Source organism: Oryzias latipes (assembly GCF_053564925.1).
Source record: "Oryzias latipes strain Hd-rR chromosome 1 unlocalized genomic scaffold, Olatipes_Hd-rR_3.1 chr1_Y".
Lineage (NCBI taxonomy): Eukaryota > Metazoa > Chordata > Actinopteri > Beloniformes > Adrianichthyidae > Oryzias > Oryzias latipes.
In genome coordinates this window covers 5,157,367-5,185,242 of record NW_027616335.1, presented here as the reverse complement: position 1 = coordinate 5,185,242, position 27,876 = coordinate 5,157,367, and the positions used below count along the sequence as shown (strand labels likewise).

Sequence of the window (27,876 nt, the reverse complement as noted above, 5' to 3'; positions counted from 1 at the left end):
CGTTCAGGTACGTTTTACAGAAGTCCAAAAGATGGGAGTCCCGGCAAGATGGCGATGGGAGCAAACGTCCGGTTAGCGTCCTGCGCAACATAACCTTGAAAACGTTACTTTAAGACGGAATACTTATAAAACCGACTCTCCGCTGGATGTCAAGATAAAATAAAGCAAGCTTTGAGCCAACTGAATATTGTCTAACATGCCCAACAACAATACGAGCATGGCTAATAAACCCAATGCTAAAGCTACAGCTAATGCTGCTAGAGCCAAAATGCTGTTTCCACATGACTACTGCACGCCTGAGGACATGGAAACAAATGCAAAGGGGCCAAAATCCACGTGGCATCACCTTTGAAACCAGCAGCGCCACAAAAAAAGCCAAAACCAGATGAAACCTGCTCTCTCAGACCAGGAGAAGCCTCAAACGCCGCAATCTTGGCTGCAATTGAAAGCCTCAAAAGCATGATGACGGACTTTAAGTCGGAGCTGCAGCAAAACACTCTGACTATATCCGCTATCGCCAAAGCCGTGGAGTTTAACTTTGCTGAAATCAAAGAATGTAAAGACAGAAATAAAAAGTTGGAAGAAGAAGTGAAACGTCTGAAAGAGAAAAATGTGGAGTTGGAGCAGAGAGCATCAGAGATGGAAAAGAAAACATTGGAATCGGAAAGATACAAGAGAAGATGGAACTTGAGACTGAATGGTGTTAAAGAAGAGAAAGGGGAAGACACTCGAGGAATTGTGGCAGATCTCATCACAAAAATTGCACCACCCTGGACAGAGAAAGTGGACAACATTCTGGACACGGTACACCGGCTGGGCCAAACTGATGTCAACCGCCCTCGTCAAATCATCATTCAGTTTACAGGAAGGAGATACAGAGACGAGCTGTGGCGAATGACTAAACACCATCCTGTCTGTCGAGACCTCAACATTCGCTTTGCAGAAGACCTCATCAAAGAAGACAGAGAGGCAAGGAAAGCGGTGTGGCCTAAAGTTGAGCAGGCGAGAAGGAATGGTTGTAAGACAATGTTTCGAGGTCCTTATGCTTTCATTAATGGTCAGAGAGTCACTCCATGACTTTAGTCTTACGAGTTATTTAGTTAAGATGGTTATTGTAAATTCAAGGTTTTGTTGCTTAAAAGTTTTTGTTCAGTAATACTTTCAGCCTTATTTAGGTCTGTTAAGTTTGCCCTTTTGTTACATGTTGCACCCTAAAACAGGTACTTCTTTACTTTCTTTAAATGCAAGAGGTCTAAGAGATCTAACAAAGAGAAAAAGCTTTTTTTTATTTTGTAAAGGGAAGAATGTTGATTTTGTTTTTTTACAAGAAACGCACTCTACAAATGAAGATAAATCATTTTGGTCTCAGCAAGGTTTTTTTCAGCCATAGCAATACCAGATCGGCAAGGGTCGCTATACTTCTCAAAAACTTCCAAGGCAAGATTGTGTCCCATATAGCAGATGAACACGGTCACTGGCTGATCATTATAGTAGATATTGATAATTTGAAATTCATCCTGGTTAACATATATGGCTACAATAACATCAAAGAGAATAAAAATTTATTGGAGCAAATTTCATTACAGTTGGACCAACTCAGATTAGCATATTCATCTAATAATATCATTGTGGGAGGGGACTTGAATCTAGTGCAAGATGACTGGATGGACAGATTTCTCTCTAATTTTGATTCTAGTAACCCTAATGGAACATTTAACAATTTCTGCGACGGTCAAGGCTTAACTGACACATGGAGACACCTTAATCCAGGTATGATTCAGTTCACATGGTTCAATTCCAATTATAAGTTAAAATCAAGAATTGATCATTGGTTAATTTCAAATCACTTGTAATGTCACGAAGTTAAATGTAACATATCAGCAGCACCGCTAACAGACCATTGTAGCGTAATCTTGTACATTAAACCCAAAAACAGTATAAAGTACTTGAATAAGTACTGGAAATTCAACTCCAGCCTTATTAAAAATATTGATTATTGCCAAGAAATTAAATCACTTATTTCAGAAATAGAGACATCTGAGGAACTTGATTCCCCAGTCAGAAAATGGGAATACCTTAAATACAGAATTCGTAAACTCTCAATTTCATTTAGTAAAAAGTTAAAATCAAATCTGGATAAAAAAGAGCTGGACATAATAAAACAGCTGAATGATCTTTGTTGTAAACCTAACCCGTCTGAGGATGAAAGACAACAGATATTAAACCTACAATCTAAATTAGATGAGCTTTATACTCAGAGAGCCCGAGGAGCATACATCAGATCCAGAGCCAGATGGATAGAAGAGGGCGAAAAAAATTCAGCATATTTTTGCAGCCTGGAGAAGAGAAGGCAAAAAAGGAACAGCCTAAAGTCACTTCTAGTGAGTGATATGGAAATTACTGATGAAAAGGCTATATCCTCAGAAATTTACAGATTTTATAGCCACCTTTACAGCTCTAAATTTTCAAGGACAGACTGTGACAACTTTATAAAAAAGTTTACGCAACACATCCCCAAAATAGACGACAATTTTAAACAAACATGCGATAAACAACTTTTAATATCTGAGCTTGATGCTGTCATTAGTCGACTCTCTCTCAATAAATCTCCTGGTTCAGATGGGCTCACAGGCGACTTTTATAGACACTTTTGGGAAGATATCAGAAATTTGCTGTATCAAGTCTTTTTGGAAATCTTTGAAACTTGCACACTTCCAACCACAATGAAACATGGGATTATAGTTTCTATCCCAAAACCTGACAAGGATCCTAGATTTATAGACAACAGAAGACCTATCACCTTAAGAAATTCAGACTACAAATTATTAACGTACATTTTCGCTTCTCGTCTCCAGACGGGACTTTCAGAACTTATTGCGGAAACACAATCTGGTTTTCTGAAGGGCCGTTCAATTCATAATAATATAAGACTGGTTATGGACATCATTGAATACCGACACCTTATAAAAGATAATGGTTTTAATCTCTTTCTGGATTTTTACAAGGCCTTTGATTCAGTGGAGCATCCGTTTATAATGACAGCACTGGAAAAGTTTGGTTTTGGTACTAAATTTAGAAACCTGATCTATGGTCTATATCAGAATATCAACAGCTGTGTTATCCTTCCTAATGGCACCACCCCAAGTTTCAAAGTTGATGTAGGGATCCCTCAAGGTTGTCCCATCTCTCCGTATCTGTTCTTATTAGCCACTGAAATGTTGGCCATTTATATTAAGAATTGTAGTGAAATCAAAAAGTTAAATGTCTTGGGCACAGAGATCATTATTAGCCAGCTAGCAGACGACACAACACTGTTTTTAAAAGATGAGCATCAAATTAAAGCAGCTATTGAAAAAGTAAAATACTTTTCCAAAGCATCAGGGTTAAACTTAAATTTAAAGAAATGTGAACTGTTGGCTATTCACGACACACCTTTAAAAGAAATCAATCATATCCCCATTAAATCAGAAGTTAAATACTTGGGCATCTATATCAACAAAGACCAAAAAATAAGCCAATCAAGGAATGTGGGTTTAAAACTTGATGAATGTAAGACGAGGTTGAACATGTGGCTCCAAAGAGACATATCGCTGCTGGGTCGGATCTATCTGACAAAGATGGAGGGTTTGTCTAGATGTATGCCATCCCAAACAAAATGATCAAATCCATCAACCAGATGACTTTTAACTTTATTTGGAGAAACAAGCCTCATTACATGAAAAAAAAATACATGGTCAAAGAATTTAAGGATGGGGGTCTCAAAGTTATTGATTTTGACTGTCTTAACGGAACCCTGAAAATAAACTGGTTGAAATCGTGGATCAAACTCAACCAATCCTTCGTGTTTTGTGTCCCAAATTATTTATTTAACAATTTAAGCGGGTTGCTTATTAGTGATTTTGACATTAATAAGCTCCCTATGGCATTATCAGAGTTCCACAAACAAATTCTGCTATACTGGAAAATATTGTATGTGCATAATTTCTCGCCACACTCAAATATTATTTGGAACAACAGATACATCCTCCACAGAAACAAATCTTTGTTTTGTGCTGAATGGTTTGGCAATGGTGTCTGGTCGGTGTTTGATCTGATGGATACGGAGGGAAATATATTAGATTATGAGCAATTTTGTTTAAGACATAACTTTAATCCTCCTATTTCAGAATTTTTAAAAGTACGCAATTCTCTTCCTCGAGAATTTGTATTTCTAACAAGGAACACAATGACACATGTAATGATAAAACCACAGTTAGCCACATTGTCAATTGATGGATGCCCTCTAATGGACAGAAAATGTAATAACTGTTTTATCAGAAATTGGTTCATTGAAAGGTTTTTTCCTGGTCGACAGAACAAAAAGAATATACTGCAGAAATTTGAACAAAATGTTATTACTAAATTAAGAACCGATTTCATGAAACTTCCTATTCCCTCAAAAGTTAAAGAAACACACTTCAAAATTATGAATGATATTTATCCTTCAAAAGAACTACTTAGATTACGTTTCAACATTGATGACAACAGCTGTTCCTTCTGCCAAACTGCTGTTGAAGACATCGACCACATATTTTTCCTGTGTGATGATGTACAAGTGTTTTGGTTGGATGTTTACAAATGGTTAAGACATAAATTTCCATTCATCATGGACTTCTTTTCCAAAGAAGTCATAATCTTTGGCCTGTCACTACACAACAATGTAAATAATTTATGTATCAATACTGTGTTATGTTTAGCCAAGTTTTTTATACACAAAAATAGGTTACAGAAATGCCACCCCAGCTTTAACTTCTTTAACAATGAGGTCAATTTATACTTAAAATCCATAAAGTTAATCTACTCACCTAAAGCCATAACAACTTATGACACCCTGAGTGATATTCCCAATGTCTAAGACAGTTTATTTATATTTTGTACTCCCCTGCATTTTGTAACACTATCCAACTCTGAAATTGTTGTTTACTTATGTAATACTTGTCCCTAATTTCTGTATGATTATGAATATAAATAGGTTTATGTTTGCACACTGATAAGAATTTTTCTTTTTGCTTCCTTTCAAATAGTAGTATTCTCTTTTGTATTCGCCATATTTTGTAAGTTTTATGTAAATGTTCTGGTATTGTTTTGTATTGTGTTCTATAAATAAAAAAAAAAAAGTCCAAAAGATGGCAGCAAACTCGGCAGGCGGTTCATCGGTGAGTCATTAATCCTTTATATCTCTCTATTATCGTCTCATTGACGTCGGCTAATAGAGCACAAAAACGTGCATCTTTTGTTGATACTGTAGCGACCTGGGGGGTTAGCCCCGCCTTCAGCCCCTAAGGCTCATGGGAAGTGGGGAGCTTAAGGGCTGTGTCCGAATTACCGCCCTAACCCCTAACTACTAAAACCCTATATAGCGCGGCACTATATAGTTCTCTATATAGTTCTCTGAGGCTGTGTCCGAATTACTGCCCTAACCCCTATATAGTGCACTATATAGTGCGGTCGCCATTTTGTAGTGCTGTCCGAAGTGGGGAGCTTAAGGGCTGTGTCCGAATTACCGCCCTAACCCCTAACTACTAAAACCCTATATAGTGCGGCACTATATAGTTCTCTATATAGTTCTCTGAGGCTGTGTCCGAATTACCGCCCCAATCCCTATATAGTGCACTATATAGTGCGGTCGCCATTTTGTAGTGCTGTCCGAATCTACAGTTCAAAAATCATGTGCACTAGAAATTTCCCAGAATTCTCTACGAAAAACCAGTGTGGATCGATGCTCACTCGATCGGCGAATATTGCCCAGAATGCACTGCGTTCATACCAGAATGCATTGCGTGTGACCCACAATACACTGCGCTTGAATTATTCGAAGATGGCGGACGGTTGCGCGAGAAAGAGGACTTAAAAATGTTAGTATATTTAAAAGTATCAAGTATCTGTTGTAAAATATATTTGTAAATACGTAAGATGATGTGTTTAATATGTTATATTCCTCAATCGACTATCTACATTGTTTGGAAGCTCATCAATTTCGGTAATGCTAAAGCTAACGCTAGCGCGAATTAGCGCCGAATGCTAAAAACAAACGCTGTTGATATTACATAAAAAAATGAGTGAGTTCTAACCGTAGTAATAAGTTATTAACACATTTTTTTTAAATGTGTTTATATATGTAGGGACAGACGAGGATAAGGAAAATCTGATCCATATGTGGATGGAGAAAGATAGCCTGTTTGTCTTCAGTCAAGCTCGTGCCGGATGGGAGTGAGAGACACTTGATCAGATTTGTATTTATTTATCATTAAACTGTAATCGTTGTCGTGTTGGGGTAAAGGTTGTTGTTGAAAGAGGAGAGGAGGAAAGAGCACGAAGGGACAAAGAGTGACAGGAGAGTCTGTTAAGCTTACCTGAGTTTAAAATATTGTTCACAAAATGTAACGTCGTCGTTGTTTTTGCAATTTGTTTAAGAAATGCAGGAACAAAAATGAATTATTTACATGTCTTATTTAAATCTGAGCCATTTTTAACAATCTCAAAAGGATTTTCATATAAATACCAAATGTACATATTTACATTTTCGTTTTTATATGTTAACATTTATTTTTATACATCTTAACAATAATCCTGGTCTTCTAGAGTCATGTGTGTCACAGTTGGAGCTGAAAGGAAAGCAGAGATTTGTCCTCGCAGACGGACGCCACTTTACCCGTCCTACTGGTTCCTGGTGTGGCTCAACATCTGTGGCTCCAAGCAGTCCCCTTCGCTGATGCACAGATTGTGCAGAACTGAACTGCAGGCAATGATTTTCATTGCAAAGGTTGGTTTTACTTCCAGTGCCCTCAGAAATATTGCTCTCCTCCTCATCTTCATAATGCCAAATCCTCTCTCCACCACAGAGCATGCCTTGGCGTGGTGCTGGTTGTAACGGGCCTGAACCGCATTCCTCATGGGTTCCCTGTAGGGTGTCAGCAGCGTGATGGGATGAGCAATGCAGTGATGCCCACCGTCACCCAAAAGGATCCTTCAGGTGGGTAATGTTTTATCTACATAAATTGGGCTTTTACGTAGAACCTGTGAATTATGGATTGATCCTTGATTCCCAACAAAAATATCTCTAAATTTGGCATAAGTCACGTACAGCCTGCAGTTGAATGGAATAAAAAAGCTTCCTGTTAAAATAACAAGCTGCATTTTCTTTTAGGGCCTTTATTCTTATGTGGCAGCCATCAGTGTTCCCCACGACCTTTTGGAATGTGGAAGACCAAGCGAGCTGCTAAAAAACCAGAGGTGACTAATGGCAGTTCATTCCCACTGGATGCTGGGTGACCCTGCTCATCAGCTGGAGGATGCGGTCTGCCGTCCTGTGGACAACGTCGCTCACAGTGGACCGTGGCGTGTCAAAGGCCCTGGTTACCACACCGTAAGATGTGCCACACGCCAGCCAGAAAAGAAACACCAGGACCTCAGTCTCCTGTACACCCCCCCCCAGAGTGTGAGGAACCCGAAGCTGCTCCACCAGATGCTCATTGGTCCTGCGGGTCAACCGATCTGCGGGTCTGCCGGTCTGGTCTTGTGTCGGACTGAGCGTCAGCGTGAAGGGCCACGACAGACACCTTTATGTTGGCAAAGCAGTAGAGACATGGAAGACCCTGTAAAATAGAAAAATAATTATTTCATTGAGAAAATTAAATCTGATTTTTTTTTAATGTTTCATTTTATTCTGATGTCTTACATTTTAGTTTATGACGTATTTATAAATGCTGGAAAATCTCGTGGTTTTTTTTGGGCTGGGTTTTTGGATTTTTATATAAATATTTAAAAATTATATTATTTTTGTTTAAAACAAGTGATATGGTTTAACTCTGAATAAAAAATACTAAACTTTGATCTCACAAGTGTTTCATGTAGTTAGACTATACAACTCATAGTCCAGTGTTGAAAAATAATGTTAAAAAGTCTTACCCAGCAGACTGTCTAACCTTGAGCACAATTAGTAAAAAATGCTTAAATTGAACTAATAAAAAAACTTTAAGTTTAACTCACAAGTTGTTCATGTCTGGTCAGGGGCATCTAGAGTAAATCTTCTGAGACGTCTGTTCCTTCTCCTTGCCGCCCTGTGATGCTGCATATCTGCTCGTTTTTGGTTTGATCTCACGAAAAACGGTTGAATTATTGCCAGGAACACGGACAGATTCATATATAAAGCTATTTTTAGTAAGGTAGAAGAGAAAACTACAGAAAAAAAATGCTTCCTCGCAAGAGCCCGTAAATCGTTCAGCGGCACAAAAATAAATATTGCCATGGACTAATAACTTGATGGTTTATCAACAAATACATAAAATCTACACCAATGTGTTTGTAATCTTATTATTTATAAATCAGCCACGTTTTCCATGATCAGAACACAGCAGATTCATAAATAGTTTTCATAAAATTTTCATATTTATTATATTTTTACTTTGACAAATGGGTGTCATCCTCCGCGTTAAATAGAAGTAGTTCCCCTCCAGACCAGGTGGTGGCGGTAATGCGCCACTTTGTTTTCGTGCCAAGCGCCATTTGAAAACACCCGAAAGAGAAAACTAGTAAGCACGGGTGTCCGAATTGTATGGAAGCAATTCTGTAGCATTAATAAAAAGCAAAGTCAAAACCAGAAATGCTTTTTCATTTTCAAAATGAAGCTGCATTTTTTGACTCAAAAATAAAATGAAAAAGCAATCCACCAAAATGCTTTTTCTTTTCCTTCCTCAACACAGCTTATTCTGTCACTTAATTAAAATTAAAATTAAAATGGTATTTGACATTTCATTTTCAAGACGTTCCATGGTAAATGTGTAGCATAATTCATTTAGAAATGTTTAATTTGACATTTAAAATGGATTAATAGAAATGCTTTTTAATTTTCAAAATGAAGCTGCATTTTTTGACTCAAAATTAAAAAGAAAAAGCAATACTTCAAAATGCTTTATCATTTCCTTCCTCAACACTGCTTATTCTGTCACTTAATTAAAATGATAAAGAAAATGGTATTTGACATTTCATTTTAAAAAAGGTCCATGGTAAATGTGTAGCAAAATTCATTTAGAAGTGTCTAATTTGACAATTAAAATGGATTAACAGAAATGCTTTTTAATTTTCAAAATGTAGCTGCATCAAATGCCTCAAAATTCACATGGAAAAGCAATATTTCAAAATGCTTTTTCATTTTATACTTAAAACCGCTTATTCTGTGTCATAATTAAAACGAAAATGCAAAGAGGGGATTGCATTTGCATTTTAACATCCACCCTGCAAAACTTGGAGCAATATTCATTTAGAAAAAGCATTAGCAGAGGGGAGGCGGGGGGATGACGTCACTGCTTTCTCCGTGTGTCCGGCAGCTGTCGCTGAGAGACCTGGTATGTCTGTGTTCGCATTAAGATCACCTAAAACCGGGTCCTGTTCACAAACCGCTGGACCTGGACTGCTCAAACCTGGATTCCTGGATCTTAATGCGAAAAATGCAGCAGAATGTTCCTTTAGCTCCCTCGTGAATCAGAAGCTGTGAATCGCAACCAAACTTCTTCAGCGTCGTCTGACCGCACGGATTTAAAAACATATGATCGAGTAGAGCAGGCCCTTAATAATAATCATGACAGTAATAAAAGCACATTATGAAGATAGTCTCCTGCAGCTTCGCGCTGAGTGAGTGTTTTTGGTCCAACCAGTAACGTTTAGTACGGTGAAATCTGCTATCTGTTGATGGGGCTCCAGATGTCATCAAACAGCAAATTCAGCGCGAAGCTGCAAATAAATGTGTAAATATGTGGAAATTACATGAGTCTTTATTTTGTTCTGGACACTACTGGAAACACAAATTCATTTGATGGTTTCTCAGATCGCAGCAGCATTTCCGCCTTCAGCGATCATCGGGAGCTTCGCGCTCCGCTGTGCGAAAGCAGCTGGCGGTCCGCAGAAAAAATCTTGTCCGCGGTGCGTCAGGAGGAGGACCGCAGAAGGCGGACATGCTGCTATGTAGTCCTGAGAAGCTGTGGAAACTCATCAGAAGTTCACAACCAACTCAAAGCCGTCTTCTCTGCCGCTAACACAGTCTGCTCCTGGTGCATGTGTGTGTGTCAGCGGCCGGACACACGGAGAAAGCAGTGACGTCATCCCCCCGCCTCCCCTCTGCTAATGCTTTTTCTAAATGAATATTGCTCCAAGTTTTGCAGGGTGGATTTGAAATTGCAAATGCAATCCCCTCTTTGCATTTTCGTTTTAATTATGACACAGAATAAGCGGTTTTAAGTATAAAATGAAAAAGCATTTTGAAATATTGCTTTTTCATTTGAATTTTGAGGCATTTGATGCAGCTACATTTTGAAAATTAAAAAGCATTTCTGTTAATCCATTTTAATTGTCAAATTAGACATTTCTAAATGAATTTTGCTACACATTTACCATGGACCTTTCTTAAAATGAAATGTTAAATACCATTTTCTTTATCATTTTAATTAAGTGACAGAAAAAGCAGTGTTGAGGAAGGAAATGATAAAGCATTTTGAAGTATTGCTTTTTCTTTTTAATTTTGAGTCAAAAAATGCAGCTTCATTTTGAAAATTAAAAAGCATTTCTATTAATCCATTTTAAATGTCAAATTAAACATTTCTAAATGAATTATGCTACACATTTACCATGGAACGTTTTGAAAATGAAATGTCAAATACCATTTTAATTTTAATTTTAATTAAGTGACAGAAAAAGCTGTGTTGAGGAAGGAAATGAAAAAGCATTTTGGTGGATTGCTTTTTCATTTTCTTTTTTAGTCAAAAAATGCAGCTTCATTTTGAAAATGAAAAAGCATTTCTGGTTTTGACTTTGCTTTTTATTAATGCTACAAAATCGCTTCCATAGAATTGCTTTGAAAATTCAGAAAACTATATAGAGAACTATATAGTGCCACACTATATAGGGTTTTAGTAGTTAGGGGTTAGGGCGGTAATTCGGACACAGCCTGAATTTTCAAAGCAATTCGGACACCCGTGCTTACTAGTTTTCTCTTTCGGGTGTTTTCAAATAGCGCTTGGCACGAAAACAAAGTGGCGCATTACCGCCGCCACCTGGTCTGGAGGGGAACTACTTCTATTTAACGCGGAGAATGACACCCATTTGTCAAAGTAAAAATATAATAAATATGAACATTTTATTAAAGACTATTTATGAATCTGCTGTGTTCTGATCATGGAAAACGTGGCTGATTTAAAAATAATAAAATTATAAACACATTGGTGTAGATTTTATGTATTTGTTGATAAATAAACCCTCAAGTCATTAGTCCATTGCAATATTTACTTTTTGTGCCGCTGAACGATTTACGGGCTCTTGCGAGGAGGCATTTTTTTTCTGTAGTTTTCTCTTCTACCTTACTAAAAATAGCTTTATATATCAATCTGTCCATGTTCCTGGCAATAATTCAACCGTTTTTCATGGGATCAAACCGAAAACGAGCAGATATGCACCATCACAGGACGGCAAGGAGAAGCAGAAGTCTCAGATTTCCTCTGGATGCCCTGACCAGACATGAACAACCTGTGAGTTAAACTTAAAGTTTTTTTATTAGTTCAATTTAAGCATTTTTTACTAATTGTGCTCAAGGTTACACAGTCTGCTGGGTAAGAGTTTAACATTCTTTGTCAACACTGAACTATGAACTGTATAGTCTAACTACATGAAACACTTGTGAGATCAAAGTTTAGTATTTTTTATTCAGAGTCAAACCATATCACTTGTTTTAAACAAAAATACTATAATTTTTAAATATTTATATAAAAATCCAAAAACCCAGCCAAAAAAAAACCACGAGATTTTCCAGCATTTATAAATACGTCATAAACTAAAATGTAAGACATCAGAATAAAATGAAACATTAAAAAAAAATCAGATTTAATTTTCTCAATGAAATAATTATTTTTCTATTTTACAGGGTCTTCCACGTCTCTACTGCTTTGCCAACATAAAGGTTTCTGTCGTGGCCCTTCACGCTGACGGTCAGTCCGACACAAGACCAGACCGGCAGACCCGCAGATCGGTTGACCCGCAGGACCATTGAGCATCTGGTGGAGCAGCTTCGGGTTCCTCACACTCTGGGGGGACAAGAGACTGAGGTCCTGGTGTTTCTTTTCTGGCTGGCGTGTGGCACATCTTACGGTGTGGTAACCAGGGCCTTTGACACGCCACGGTCCACTGTGAGCGACGTTGTCCACAGGACGGCAGACCGCATCCTCCAGCTGATGAGCAGGGTCACCCAGCATCCAGTGGGAATGAACTGCCATTAGTCACATCAGGTTTTTTAGCAGCTCGCTTGGTCTTCCACCTTCCAAAAGGTCGTAGGGCGCATTGATGGCTGCCACTTAAGAATAAAGGCCCTAAAAGAAAATGCAGCTTGTTATTTTAACAGGAAGCTTTTTTATTTATTAAAATGCCATTACTTATCTAATGCCAAATTTAGAGATATTTTTGTTGGGAATCAAGGATCAGTCCACAGTTCACAGGTTCTACGTAAAAGCCCAATTTATGTAAATAAAACATTACCCACCTGAAGGATCCTTTTGGGTGACGGTGGGTATCCTTGCATTGCTCATCCCATCACGCTGCTGACACCCTACAGGGAACCCATGAGGAATGCGGTTCAGGCCCGTTACAACCAGCACCACGCCAAGGCATGCTCTGTGGTGGAGAGAGGATTTGGCATTATGAAGATGAGGAGGAGAGCAATATTTCTGGGGGCGCTGGAAGTAAAACCAACCTTTGCAATGAAAATCATTGAGTCAGAGGGCTGGAAGCTGAAGTCACGCTCCATGCTGTTTGGGCTGTATGGGTACTAGGAATAAACGGGTTTGATGCTCAAAAGGGAACATTGCCTTTCTTCCTGTTTATTTCTGCCTGAGACTGTCCGGGGTCGTGCGGTGAATGGACACGGACAGCTCTCCAATGAAGCCATCTAAATAGCAGTCTGGCTTTTGCTTGCCCACTAAACTGTCGATCCGGCTGGATCGTTACAATATTTTATTTTTTCAATTTTTCCTGCCGCGAACTATGTGTCAACTTTCAGCTTCAGGGTTCAGGACGTTATTGCTTAGACCGGACCAGAGAAGCGGTTTCCGACTATAGCGAGATGACTTTCTAATGTGCTTTTATTTTTGTTTTGATAATTATTGAGTTCATGTTCGCTCATAATTTTCTAAGTCCATACATGTGGCCAGTGCTTTATCCTTTGCCGAATTTACCCGTAATAACTTAGGGTTGGGCTAATATGTGTCAAAAACCTTTAGCTTCGGATGAAGTTCCATTCAACGCCGAAATGTGCATCTTGGCTGCAGGTAAATATGTGGGAATAGAATCCGCCTTTTTTCTGGACGTGACTTCTCACTGTCCCAAAGCTGATCCTCTGATTGGAGACACAGTTCTCCCGAGTCCAGTAGCTCACTCATGCAGAGCCGGCGGACAGAGACTGCGGTCAGAAGTTTCCTTTTTGCAACAGTAAAGAAAACTCAGATATGATAACCGGCAGTACATAAATGGGAAAATAAATAAAACAAATTGTTTTTTTTTTAATTTATTTTAATTTGAAAAACGAATAATGGATGGATTGTTGTTGCTGTAATGCCTTCAGGTGCAGAGCGGGGGCATACCCCAAAACAATAAGTCACAGGCTTCTGTTTCAGTAGTTGCAAGGAGGCAAAATAAAAATTTTCATGTCTATATTTAGGAGTTATTGACAATACAAGCTGGAAATCTGCAAATGTCCGTCAGATTTAACAAGACTCTAATTCTGTCTTTTTTTTGCTTTATCTCTCTTCTAGGAACTTCTACAACATATTTTTGAGAGACTTCGCTCCTGTTTGGAACATGTTCTTCAGCGCGTACCCCTAGATCTGGACCTCTTAGACTTCATTTGCACTCAAGAACATGTCTTTTTAAATGCTTTTTCTAGTCAGTTAACAGTCTGTCCTGCTATTTTAGAGGAACTGACACATCTGCAAAGACTTATTAGTACTGAAAAAGAAAGAACAAACAGTTGCATTGCTGTTGTGCAATGGGAGCAGGGTCCAGCTGGGCGACAACGAATGGCGCTATCATCAGACTACCTTTGTAGCCTTCTGGAACTTAATCTTCCGGTCACATGCATAGCCAAACTCTTGGGTATGTCCAGAAGAACAGTTTACAGACGTATGAATGAATCTGATCTTTCAGTGAAAGGACTATATAGCACCATGTCAGATGAAGACTTGGAACAGTGTGTTAGAGAAATAAAATCCAGGCAGCCCAATTCTGGGTATCGAATGATGAAGGCTCTGCTGCAAGCCCAAGGACATAGAGGGCAGTACAACAGAGTCAGAGCATCCATGCATCGTGTAAACACCTCAGGTGTCCTGTCACGTATGGTCCATCTAGGATGCATTGCTCGACGAACGTACTCTGTTCCAGGCCCCATGTCCTTGATACACATAGATACCAACCACAAACTAATACGGTATGTTATTTCGGAAATTATATATTCTTGATAACGTAAACCTTAATGCAAAGTTTGCGTTGAAATACACTTGCAAATGATATGGATGTTATTTGATCAAGTGCTTTGATGATGTTACTTACCATGCAGCACAAAAAAAAAACACACTTGTTTAGATGCTTATTCCTCATAATGGTGTTTTTACTGTTCTGCAGATAATGTATCTTGGTACAGCATCCAACAATCTGGCAGCAACTACACTATCTTTCTTCCAAAGGGCAGTTGAAAAGTTTGGTTTTCCTCTGAGGTTAGGAGGTATTTTTTAATTCCAATTTGACATTTAACCAATATTTTCTAAGCACCATTACATATTGTATACTTTTTTTAATTCTTTATATTAGGGTACGTGCTGATCACGGGGGAGAAAACGTAGACGTTGCACAACTTATGTTTACGGTCCGTGGCACTGGAAGAATCTGCTTCATTTCTGGAAAAAGTGTTCACAACCAAAGGTTTGTTTGTTTTAAGAACCCGATATGTGAGTGTTTTTTTTTTTTTGTACAACAAGTAGTAATAGGACAACTGCACTGTCAAAGCATGTGCTACTTTAAGTTGGATTTTAACACACAATTCATTATAAGAAAAATTTATAAATTTAACACAAATCTTGTATGGGTTTAAGGTCTGGAGATTTCAATGGTCAATTCATATGCAAAAATGATTGCCCGAACCACTTATTAATTGTTTAGGTCTGTCGTGATCTTGGACTAGCATGTTATGTTTTTGTTCATATAGCTTTTCCTGTGATATTATGGATCACATCATAATCAGAAATACTTTATTGATCCCACATGTGGGAAATTTGTTTGTCACCATAGCAACTGACAGCAGAGGGAGAGAAAAAAAGACTAAGAATAATATAGAAAAAGAACAAATGAAAGAAAATGTAGCATAAATGCAAACAAGGTAGTATAATTTAAAAAGCTATTTACTGAACAGTGCATGTTCAAGTGTTCATTTAAAAACACAATTTTTGCAATTTCCTACAGAAGATTTATAATGGAATACTCTATTTACTGAATCACTGTTTTTGTAATGACCTAGGATTGAGCGGCTCTGGAGAGATCTGTGGGTTGCTGTGACCAGCACATTCTACAACGTTCTCCACCACCTTGAAGAAGAGGGATTCCTCAGCATTGCGAGTGTTAAACACCTCTTCTGCTGCCACTATGTATTTTTACCACGTATACAGGATGACCTGGACACTTTCTGCAGTGGTTGGGATAATCATCCTTTAAGAACAGAAAGTAACATGACTCCTAACCAGCTGTGGGTACTGGGTCGTGCACGTCATCCCATTCCCGAACCAGAGAACATGGAGGTATATACAAATATATAGATAACTTTGTGATGTTGGTTTGTTTGCTCTTTACCATTTATTTATTTCTGTGGCTTGCATACCTCAGGGCATGGAGATTCCACATATTGAGTGGGAGGAGAGTGGACTTCCTCATCAGGACCATTCAGACGTCGTTGTGCCAAACATCAACTGCTCACTGACAGATGAACAAATGACAGCTTTAAGAAGTGCAGTTGACCCAAGAGCTGAATCAGACTCCTTTGGCTCTGATGTTTTCATTGCAGCTGTTCAGTTTTTTCCACAATAAAGGGAAAAACAATCTGTTAAGAGGCCAGGGGGATCAGTTTCATCAGTGGTTTATTTGAGAGCAAAATCTCAATCTTTTTTTTAACAAAAACAGTAAAACACGTGACATTCAATGCCACAACAAACTTCCTGATCTTAACAAAACCTTTTTTTTAAGAACATAAAACAAACCCAAGAATTTACAGGAGCCCAAATTCTATATGACAAGTCTCAATACAGGCAAGGAGATCACATCTGAAAGATCTGTAGTCTCTGTAATGACCTGGAATTTTTAAGGTCTCATAGCAGGTGGAGGCTGTGGGATAGCTGCTTCTGACGATCTCCACAGACAGGCTCTTCGGTAAAATCTCCCATCCAGTCCAGAATTTGGCTAAATTCATCAATTCAACTGCCGTTCCTGTAAGCATTAATGAAGCAAAATCCAGAATAAAGATTATGTTTCAATTTATTTGTCAAAAAAAAAGTAACTTTACAATTCTTAAACGGTGTGTCAGTGTAGCTTTAAGGCTAATTTGGAAAAATATGTATTTAACAGATGTAATTACACTTACTGGACTAATAAGAGTAACATAATCATGTTAATGTTTTCATTCATGAATGTTAAGGTTTTCTTTCTGGTATTGATATTTTTTTATAAATTCAATTCAATAGCAGCCAAGTAAAACTTTTTTAGCACTCCCATTTATGAAAGAAACTTACCATTTTTAATGAACTCCTGAAGATACCCCTTGATTCGGCTTTTGGTTTCAGCAGACCAATCATCATCTTCATCTTCCTCCTCCTTTGGCCAACTGATGCGTTGAAGAAATATCTGTAATAGGATAAAAGTGTTAAACATGTTGGAACAATTTTAACTTCAATATATAGTATCCCCCCCAATTCACAGGGGTTAAGGACCAGAGACACCTGTTAATACGCCAAATTTGAGAATGCCAATACCACATTTATTTTGTAAAAAGCATGAAAATTCTCAACAAGGTGAATTTTTTAAGAAAATGGTAGAATTACAAATCCTAACTGAGGTCACTGGCAAATATGTACCTCAGGACAAATGTCGCCTGTTCCTTCACTTGGAAAAATCAAGGCTGCAGTTTCAGGTCGCTTGGTAAGCTCTGTCCACACTGGAGTCTCTTTAAGCCCTCGTCTCAGCTGTTTAATTTGCCTTGTGACACGTCCAATTACCTACAAACAAACAGAAACGTTTAAAAAATGATACACACATTTAAAACCCAGACTTTCTTTCTGTTCTGTCAATATGAAATGTGAACAAGTTTTAAAATAAATACTGCAGCTGATCATCATTCTATTTACTGGCGGTGAAAAAAATGAAGAACGATACTTTCCAATAATGGAAAATGTATATTACTATAGTTAAACAAACTAATCAAAAAGTAAAAATGTGTAATTTTACATGCAATAAAAGCACCATCATAGGTTAAACTCACATGAAGTTAATCAGGTCCTATTTCATAATGTAGCAAAAGCTGAATAAACAAAAATAACTAATTTTTCATGTTGATGGTTGTGAAGGTCTTGGAAATATTTTGATTTTTTGACTTATCCAATCCTATTGATGTAATTATGAAAGAACTTTTTGAGAGAATGCCAAAATATGTTTAAAAGAAAGACCTGCTGTTTGTGAATTAAATAATATTATGGGAAAAATTGAAAATGTTTTTATATTTCTTTGTTTTATGGTGCAAATTATAGTTGGTGATGGCACAGTTGTTAAGTAGAGAATTTAGAATTGTCACTTCATTTCATAAAACCTTCTCAATTGGGGGTATGCCTTGTAGCATTCCAGCCGGTGTGGGTACCGGACGTTCTCGGGTTGCCGGATGTTCTCGGGGTCCTTCGGGGTCCTTCGACCAATGATGACATCACACTATTTGATTGGCTGTAAGTTGCCACGACCAATGAGTTAACGTCGCTAAGTTTTTTTTAAAACTTTATTGACAATTGCGGTATCATACATTAACAATGACATTAACGTTAACAACGAACAATAACAATGTAATGAATATTGCTTCGAAGATCACTCACCATTGCCAAACATAACATTAACATAGAAAATAAAGAATAGAGGGGAAAAAAGAAACAATGAACATAACACACAAATAAATAAAAACATAAGTAAAATAAAATAAAGGAACATAGAAAAAATCTAAATAGTCTAATACTAGTTAAGTTAGGGGTACTCGTGAAGTTTGTTTTTCTGAACAAAACTAAGCAATTTCAAGCCATTCTTCTTTTTCATATAATGAAGTGATTGAAAGTAAAAACAGAGCTCTTTATTAAATGTTATAAAAAGTGGTTTGGTCTTCAAAACTTGACCTCACCAAGATGGCGGTGCTCTCCTCCTATGAGGAACCACGTGATGTCTCCTCTAGTGATATAACTCATTGGAAGGACCCTGAAGGACCCCGAGAACATCCGGCAACCCGAGAACATCTGGTACCCACACCTCACACCATCTTTTGGACTTCTGTAAAACGTACCGAACGCTGACGTCATGTCGTTGTCATGACTTGATTGGCTGGATATCGATGTGTTCTTAGATCGACTAGTTGTGCTAGTGCAGGGGTCGGCAACCCATGGCTCCTGAGCCACATGTGGCTCTTTCATCCATCTGTTGTGGCTCCCTGTGACTTTGGAAAATAATGAGTATTTTATAATAATTAAATTTTATTAGTGTGTTCATTTTTCATGGCATTTCAAAGGCGCTGATGGCTCCGTACGAAGCGCGAGCCACGTAAAAAACAGCTTCGTAATGAGCTCGTATTTATCGGGCGAGACCTGCAGAGCTGATAGCAGGAGGAGACACGCGGGGCGGCTTCAATAAACACTCCGATCTTCTGCCTGACAGATGAGGGGTCCCGCCTTCCTTTTTATTTTCAACTGCACGTAAACGTTTACATATGCTGACGCAATTACGTATTCCAGAACAAAGATTGTCTATAATGACAGACATCGCACTCTAACAATAACAATAATAATAATGTTTTTTGCTCATTTTGGTTGTTTGGGTTTAATTTTAGCGGGGTGTATCACGTGATGTTTGGTGTCGCGACTTTGACGTGCGTTAAGTGTGACGGATGTAAAAGAGAGAATCCGGTCACTTTTCAAAATAAAAGTTTTTTTTTTCAAAAAAACAATAAAATGGAAATTATTTTTTCTTTCTGTGCGTCCCGGTGCCAATATTTCCCGGTCCGCGGTCCGGTGGTTGGGGACCACTGTCTTAGCGCACAATGAGTCTCTCCTCTTAACGACTTAAAACAACAACACACATCAAACAGTTTTTGAATCTTTTAACTTAACTTTTAATACATCTTCCAGAAAAAAACAGCTGCAGCTTCCAGCTTTTTCTGCAACAATTATCACAAAAATGCATGTGAGATTGCAGATGGGCTGTAGATCAATACAGACTATGAGCTTTTCCTTTTTTTTTCATGGATGCTGGTGTGCCGCCGGATTTTTGTCAGGTTAAAGTGTGCAGTGGTTTAAAAAAAGGTTGAAAAACACTGATTTAAACCATGTGATGGTACAGTCTTTTGATGAGGTTGCGCGCAGGAGCAGAAAACGTGCATCTGTTCTGTCGGAGAAAGGAAGAGGTAGGTAGCGGTGTATTTTCACATAAAATATACATTTTTGAATAACCTGCCGCACTGTTAGTAAAGCTTAAATGCTTAAACATTTCTTATATACATTAAGGTGCAATGGAAAGGGTTGTTATGGTGGCTTTATCAGTAATGAACAGCTGGGAGCTAGCTAGCTTGTCTGCAGGGGATTTCTGGTGTAAATTGTCTTTACGATTCAAGGACGGTGTTTGCGACACCTAATATTGCACGTTTAAATTTTCTGTTGTGAACATCGCTGCCCCACGGTCTACGCGTTCGTGTCAAACCATTAACGAAGCAGAATTTCATCGCATTTTTGCGTGTTTATTTATTCTCCAGCTTCTCATCACGTTCAGCATCGATGGTGTCATTCAAATCAACATTACATACCAAACATGTATGCACAGAACCTTTCCATTTTGGGTTTTGTGGCAGACTTTGTGAACACGTCTGCCACCATACTTTCTGTTGGACAATAAACCAGTTCAACTTTTCCCTCTAATACAGTTGACCTTATAAAGTGGTATTTAATATCCACATGCTTACTTCTCTGGCGATTAACAGGATTCTTAGCCAGACGAATAGTTCCTTGATTGTCCTCAAAAATTTTAGTCGTAGTGTCCTGAAAGCTATAGTCCATATCTTTCAATAGTTGTGTGAGGTAAAGAGCTTCCTGGATTGTGCCTGCTAAGGCCATGTATTCTGCCTCACGTGTCGACAGTGCTACTTTCTGCTGTTTCTTGGTTTTCCATGAAATGACAGCACCATCTTCATATAAACTGAAACAGTAACCTGTGGTGCTTTTCCTGTCATCTGGGTCGTTAGCCCAGTCTGCATCAGAGTAACCAGTCAGTCCCAGTTTGTTGACACTTCTTTTATAACACAACTCAATGCCTTTGGTCCCTTTCAAATACCTGTAGACATGTTTCACCGCTGTCATGTGCTTCTCTCTAGGATCTGAGAGATATTGTGATAATTTACTCACAATCCAACTGATGTCTGGTCTGGTACAGCTCATGATGTAAATGAGGCTGCCCAACATTTCCCTGTATTTTCTCTGATTTGTTGGTTCTGGAGTGAGATCACATTTTGCTTCACTGGGGGTAGCTCTGGCTTTACAATCACACATCCCGAATCTTTCCAGAATTTTCTCAATGTATCTGGATTGGTGTCAGGGTTCTGACTTTTTCCTTAATAAAGAGAAGAACCACACAGGAGATGAGAACTTTTGCTAGACTTCTGCAGAAGGAGAATCGGTCTGTGACAGCGCGAACTGTCGCAGAGGAGTTCTGCCATCCTAGTGCATGGAGCCTTATTTTATTGAAAACTGAAGGTTGCAGACATGAATGTGGGTCATTTAATCAGAAACAACAAGAACATCATATTCTCGTATAATCACAACTTTTCAGGTCATTGTTTTCTTACTGACAGATAGAAATGAGACAATCATATTACGGAGATATAGTGTGCAAGCAAATGATAATTATTTAACTCTAACATCCCTCCCTTTTTATCATTTCAAACATGTCATAAGTAAACACCATAAGGGGAAGGTACAAACGTGAAACATGGTTTTTAATCATAAGAACAGGGCATCACAACATCATTTCACCACTTGCTTTTGCACTTTCAGTGTGAGAGATTCATACGATGCCTCTGGAGTAGGAGCATTCACGTGGGGAGGGGTCATTTTCAGCTTGTTGGACAAGCTGGTAACGAATGAAAGTCTGCATGGTGGCCTTTGCGATCATGAACATGACACAAGGCAGAGCGCAGGTTGTAAAAAGACATGCACAAAACGATGAGTATAGGGGTCAATAATTTCAGCAGGAGGTGCCACCATGGGCCTGATGTAAGCCAGGACCAGATTTCACTGGTGGGACTGGCACCAGGAGTCGCAGACTTAACGTAGGCTTGCAGCTCCGTTAAGTCATGCAGTGCGATAGAAATTTCCTGTCCATCACTGGTGCTGTCAGGGATGAAAGTGCAGCAGGTGTCTCCAACCATTTTGCACACACCTCCTGATGATGCAGTTAGAAGGTCGAGCACGAGTCGATTTTGCAGAACCATAGATCTTATGGCCGACATCTCTGCTGCTGATACATTGGAAAACTTGTAGGTGGTGTTAAGGAGTCTCAGCAATGCATACCTGTTGATCTCGATGTGGACTCTTACTTCTGCCACTCCGATCCATGGAAGGAGTGATTGTCCGAATTTTGCTCCTCCACCCCAGATGCGGAACTCCCATGGGACTCTAGTAGTGGTAGTCATTTGTAGGGCGTTCATGTGGAACTCTGGTGCAGCCAGTTTCCGTCGTGTGGGGTGAAGGTTAGGGACAGTTATTCATGAAGATGCGTCTCCGTTAGATCGGTTGTAGCCAGGATGTGTGCTGAGTTCATGCAGGCAATCTTGTCTCCTGGTTGTTGTCTGGGTGGAGGCCTGTATTGGGTGAGGCATACAGCATGAAGGTGCATACACAACAGCTAGTGATGTTGCTGTCGTGTGCAGTTCTGTTCATCATTTGCCACCAGTGATTGGTACTGTAGGAATGATGGTGGGTGGCAATATTGAGGTGAGTTGTCTTTTCATACAGATCCCATGAGCGGTGGACGAGGTTGATACCGCCTTCTCCTGGTTTCTCCATTGCTAGGAAAGTCAGTGCGACTAGAAGACATGCTACAGTCACAGCGCAGCTCCGCGCCCACCTGCTGCGGTCTCCCAGCAGTGGGCCTTCCATGCTGCTAGGTTGCAGAGTCACTTCAAAGATCCAAGTTCTAATGGATGTTGGGTTCGGCTGGTTAATTACATACACAAAACAAACAAAAATAAAAGAGAAATGAATATAAAATCTTAATGAAGAGAAGTGATAAGTAAAAGAGCTAAAATATAAAAAACAGCTAATATATGAAAATATAAATTAAAAGAAATTAATGCTAAAAAGTGCATAAAAATGTCTAAAACACCTAAAGTATAAATTGGAACAAGGTAAGACATAAATAGTACAACATTAGCATTAAACAACTACTGTAAATATGTGATAAATTATAATATAACATTTAATGTTTTTATTTTTATTTTTTTAAAACCTCAACAGTGGGTGAGGCCCTTACATCTTCAGGCAGGCTGTTCCACAGACGAGGTCTGTAGTATCTAAACAAGGCCTATTCGTGGATTTTAGTTCTGACCTTCAGCAGGCCTGAGGACCTAAGGGCTCTGGGGGGTTCAAAAGCTAAAAGCAAGTCTTAAATAAAAGGATCAAGAACATGAACACTTTTATAAACTATCTAAAAGATCTTAAAATTGATCCTAAAGCTGAGGGGGAGCCAGTGCAGTTATTCTAAGATTGGTGGAATGTGCTCCCTCTCTTCCTGGTTCTCGTTAAAAGGCGTGCAGCAGAGTTCTGGACTAGCTGCATGTGATAAGAGGGGTTTTCTTTACATCAAAAAGGAGGGCATTACAGTAATCTATTCTTGATGTGAAAAAAGCATGAATTAAGATTTTAGCACTGGTCAAAGCTAAGGTCAGCATCTAAGATCAAACCAAGGTTCCTTACTATCACATACAGTTGGTTGACCGATAATAAAAATACCTTATCTCTCTCTGCTTTAGAACCGATAACCAAGACTTCTGTTTTGTCTTCTGTTTTGTTTCTGAGCTACAAAAGGTTCTCTCCAATTCATATTTTAATGTCTGAATTACAGTTTAAAAGCACAGGCTAACACAAAAAATTACTTTTAACAGTTCTCTCCAAACTAAAAGAAAAGCAAAAAAATACACAACACAACAACTAATGGTATATTAACACTTAGCAAAATAAACCATTTCACTGAAATGAATCTTTTAATGTAAGACTAGTCATGTTTTCCTTATTTTATTTGAATTCCTCTTTTCTCTCTCTCTCATGGTCACACACACACACACACACACACACACACACACACACACACACACACACAAACACACACGCACGTCTGCGCGCCTACAGCGACAGCAGAATTTCACTCAGGCGCACGCGCAGCTGCATTATCTCACTCATACTGTCTCTAGTTAAACAAATATTTCTTTTCATTCTTTTATTTTTAGCTGTCCTTTCACACCATACTTTATCTTTTATTTTAACATATATTGTAGGCTGTTAGGGTGTTGTTGCGCCATTTTTTTTTTTGTTTTTTTGTCCCCCTGTAAAGGAGCCCCGTCAGGGGATTTACTCAAGTTACTACCCATAGTCACAACTGTAGGCCGATGAATTTAAACACAAATCAATTTTAATTGTCCGCTGTCCACACTTTTGAGGTTGTTGAAAAGATGCAAAAAAACTCCGAGATTACTTTGGTGACCTTGGCCAACCAGGAGGTATGGCACGCTATGTCCCGAGTTCCTGGTCCAGGGAGATCGAACTAGCTCAAATCTCCGACACCAAGGTCACTTTGATATTTATGCGGTAAGGAAGAGAAAAAAATAAATAAAATGGAAATAAAATGCATCTATAAATATGAGTGTGTATATAATAATACAATTTTATATTTTTTTCACTTTTAAAATTTTTATTTTTTAATGTTCCCTGCCACCTGTACTGCCTTTTTACAGGAGTACTCCAGAGAGGGTCTCTAAAATACCTCTCCTCTTTTTTTTTTTTTTGTGCTTTTTTTACTTTTGCATGCTGGGACTGGTTACCCATTTTAGCCAGAAACCTTTTCTGCTATTTTTTCTGGGCGCTTGGGACTGGTTACCCGTAGCCAGAAGAAACTTTTCTGCTACTTTTATTCTTTGCATGCTGGGACTGGTTACCCGTTTTAGCCAGAAACCTTTTCTGCTATTTTATTCTCAACACTGTGATCGTATGCAAAACTCACTCAGTCCTGTGGTTCATCACTTCCGGTCGGATCTCGTCAAACCACCGCTGGCAGATGAGGGTTAGACCTATGACGCTGGCCCGGCGAAGAATTCACCTCCCGGGACTTTCTTCCGGACTGCCTATATTGTCCGGACGTGCGCACGGCTTCAGCGCGTCATCCTCAGTCCACCACCGGTGGGTATGTTGAGATCCGGGTCACGGCACCAAGATGTCAGGGTTCTGACTTTTTCCTTAATAAAGAGAAGAACCACACAGGAGATGAGAACTTTTGCTAGACTTCTGCAGAAGGAGAATCGGTCTGTGACAGCGCAAACTGTCGCAGAGGAGTTCTGCCATCCTAGTGCATGGAGCCTTATTTTATTGAAAACTGAAGGTTGCAGACATGAATGTGGGTCATTTAATCAGAAACAACAAGAACATCATATTCTCGTATAATCACAACTTTTCAGGTCATTGTTTTCTTACTGACAGATAGAAATGAGACAATCATATTATGGAGATATAGTGTGCAAGCAAATGATAATTATTTAACTCTAACAATTGGTTCATTTTGACAGTATCTGCAGTTTGAGTAAAGTCAATGCCAATAAAGTGTGAGAGTTGTCCCAAATCGTTCATTTTGAACTTATTTTTCAGTTTTTACTTGACTTCTTCCATACCCTTCTCGTTGCTCGCAGTTACAATGATGTCATCCACCCATACCAACAATATTACTCTTTGTCAGACTGTTTGGTGTAAACACAGTTATCGGTTTGACTCTGTACAAATTCATTTTGAGTCAAAAATTCATGGAGCATCAAGTTCCAGTTCCTCCCAGATTGTTTTAGGCCATAAATTGATTTGTTTAACTTACATACCAGTTCCTCCCCTTTTTCAGACTTTATGTGAAAACCTTGTGGTTGTTCCATGTATAGTTCAAAGTCGATGGGTGCATGTAGGTATGCGGCCTTAACGTCTAACTGATGCAGTTTAAGGTCATACTGTGTTGCTAATTGCATTAGCATGCGTAGTGATGTCAGACTAGCAGTTGGAGAAAACGTTTCGGAGTAGTCTAGTCCTTCGACTTGTGTGTACCCCTTTGCTACGTATCTAGCCTTGTTTGTTTCATTCCCTTTTTCATAGCATAAACCCACCTTCCCCCCACTGTCTGTCTACCCTCCGGTAGTGGTACAAGAGTGAGGGTGTCATTTTCCTTGAATGAAACCATCTCATCCATCATAGCTTTTCTCCACCTGTGTGCTTTCTCTGATGCTACAGCCTCCTCATAGCTCTGTGGTAACCCAACAGTCATCCTGTAACAGTAGTCAACACTTAGTTCACTGTTCTGTACTGCACACTCTTAGTCTTCCAAATATTTGGGTTTCTTTCTCACTCTGTCTGATGTACGTGTAGTTTGGGTGTTTGTAGCACCTATGCTATTAGGCAGAGGTAGTCAAGCTACTGGACCAGATATAGGTTCGCACGGAGTGGTGTGTATTGAATAAAAGAGCCAAGAGTCAATATAAAGGTAGAATGGCAAAAGAAAAGCCGGCAGTTTACTGAACAATTGACAAACATACAAATTTGGTTCTTAAGTGATGTTAAGACACCTCTTAAACACCCTTTGTGTTTTTTTCCTTTACTTTTTCTGTTAAAGTAAAAATAAAAGGTTTTGTTCAAGTTAATTTCAGTTTCTATTTTACTTAAAGATGACCGGTCATTTGGTTTAAAGGGATTTTAGTTACAAAACTAAATTTGTTTAACTTAAATTTAGTTTAAGCTTTCTTTTGAGTTTGCTGTATTTACCCTTTTCACTTTTTTTTAAATCAGTTTTGTCACTTTAAATTTACACCAAAAGTATCCTTTAAAGTTACAAAATATCAGATATCAAAAGACAATTCAATATGTAAAGCAAGCAAAGAACGGTTTTTCTAAATGTCCAATTGCTTAGCAAAACCCTTTAAATTTTGTTAGCAGACGTATCCAGTTTTTGGTAGTGCTCCTTTAAAGTGTATTGGATCCACAGTTAGTGTTCAATCTCCTACCGCGACCTTGGCAGAGATTTTGTAGTAGTGAGGAAAAGTAAAGGACCACGTGATGCTCTACAGGCAGTCCGGATTATCGTGCTCCCTGGGTAGGCTCGCCATCCATGGATCAGGAGAAGTCCAGAACAGTCTCCCAATTACTCGAGGGGACTCAAACCTGGCCTGCAGGACAGGCCATAAAAATAATTTTAGTCCATATGCAAAATAAGACCACTCCAAAATGAAAGCGGAGCCGCACTAGAAGGCTACGTGACTCTTTAGAAACTTAAAATGGCGGCTGCTTGTGACCGAACGCCCTCTTACATTTGCACCTCAAATGGAGACTGGACTTCAGAGGTTACAAATATACAATTTATTAAAAACTTGACACAAATTCCATAAAAGAGAAAGTTAAAATAGACTCGGACAGTTGGACTGCACTCCAACACTGCATGAGGGCGGCTGCCTCCAGGATCGCCTCAGCCCCACTGCACTGGCGGGTAGCCACAAACACCACCAAGGGAGATCTCTGATCCAACTCTCACCAGGAGTACCTGCTCAGGGCCCAAATGCACACAAAAACACACCACAACCCAAACAGTGATTAAAAGAAAATACAAAACAGAAGAGGTGCACCTGAGCAGGTCACCACTAATTTATGGTCTGAAAACAGGGGGGGTCCCCCTTACACAATACTAAATATGGCACCCACCAGCTACCATAAGGATAAAAGGAGGAGGCAGCCACCTTCAGCCAGGTCCAGACACCAAGATACTAAAAATGAGCACAACAGTTTAAAAATGGCTAAAAGCAAGGGTGTCAAGCTTGATTAAAACATTAAAAACAATGACTAAAAACACTAAGCAAACAGCAGTGGCAACTCTGCTGGAAAAAGAAAAATAAGTTAGTTCTCCCCTGGGACAAACACATGTTTTACAAACCCTTATATTACCTCTCATGCCCCAGGGTCAGAACTCATGCCACCACCTGTTAGTATAAATAGAATTTAAAATGTTGCAAACTCAAATGCTAAAAACTTTAGTAAAAGGACTCAAATGATTAAAAGCTTTAGTAAAAACGGTCCACATGTCAAGCTCACCTACCAAGGCCAAACCAGGAAACCAGCATCTAGATGGAGCTCCCACTGCCGCTATTTATCAGCCTTGTGAGCCAATCACAGCTCAACAGACAGGTGCTGGCCATGAATGCTAAACTATGGAACACCATGAGGGACAAACCACCACCCACAGCTCTGTCTG

The 27,876-nt window shown here is 38.9% G+C and overlaps 5 long non-coding RNA genes across 7 annotated transcripts; 2 read left to right on the top strand and 3 right to left on the bottom strand.

Moving 5' to 3' along the window:
• Positions 1-5,611: 5,611 nt before the first annotated feature.
• LOC144990363 (uncharacterized) lies at positions 5,612-6,993 on the top strand. Its single transcript, XR_013654347.1, has 3 exons — positions 5,612-5,894; positions 6,622-6,802; positions 6,882-6,993. It is a non-coding gene; the product is annotated as an uncharacterized LOC144990363 (long non-coding RNA).
• A 4,892-nt stretch (positions 6,994-11,885) lies between these two features.
• LOC144990364 (uncharacterized) lies at positions 11,886-26,182 on the bottom strand. Of its 2 annotated transcripts, none has more exons than XR_013654349.1 (7): positions 25,748-26,182; positions 17,184-17,324; positions 16,842-16,953; positions 16,405-16,539; positions 15,938-16,032; positions 12,560-12,690; positions 11,886-12,389 (listed from the first exon to the last, which is right to left on the bottom strand). It is a non-coding gene; the product is annotated as an uncharacterized LOC144990364 (long non-coding RNA). The 2 variants fall into 2 exon arrangements; XR_013654348.1 differs by having other exon boundaries at positions 16,868-16,953; positions 25,748-26,178.
• LOC111948704 (uncharacterized) lies at positions 14,690-16,078 on the top strand. Its single transcript, XR_013654343.1, has 4 exons — positions 14,690-14,783; positions 14,878-14,988; positions 15,581-15,857; positions 15,943-16,078. It is a non-coding gene; the product is annotated as an uncharacterized LOC111948704 (long non-coding RNA).
• Positions 20,983-24,926, bottom strand: LOC144990371 (uncharacterized). The gene is made up of 2 exons (XR_013654358.1): positions 24,613-24,926; positions 20,983-22,553 (listed from the first exon to the last, which is right to left on the bottom strand). It is a non-coding gene; the product is annotated as an uncharacterized LOC144990371 (long non-coding RNA).
• An 800-nt stretch (positions 26,183-26,982) lies between the features above and the next one.
• LOC144990359 (uncharacterized) lies at positions 26,983-27,876 on the bottom strand. 2 transcript variants are annotated; one of them, XR_013654342.1, is made up of 4 exons: positions 27,717-27,876; positions 27,570-27,604; positions 27,330-27,391; positions 26,983-27,171 (listed from the first exon to the last, which is right to left on the bottom strand). It is a non-coding gene; the product is annotated as an uncharacterized LOC144990359 (long non-coding RNA). The 2 variants fall into 2 exon arrangements; XR_013654341.1 differs by having other exon boundaries at positions 27,721-27,875.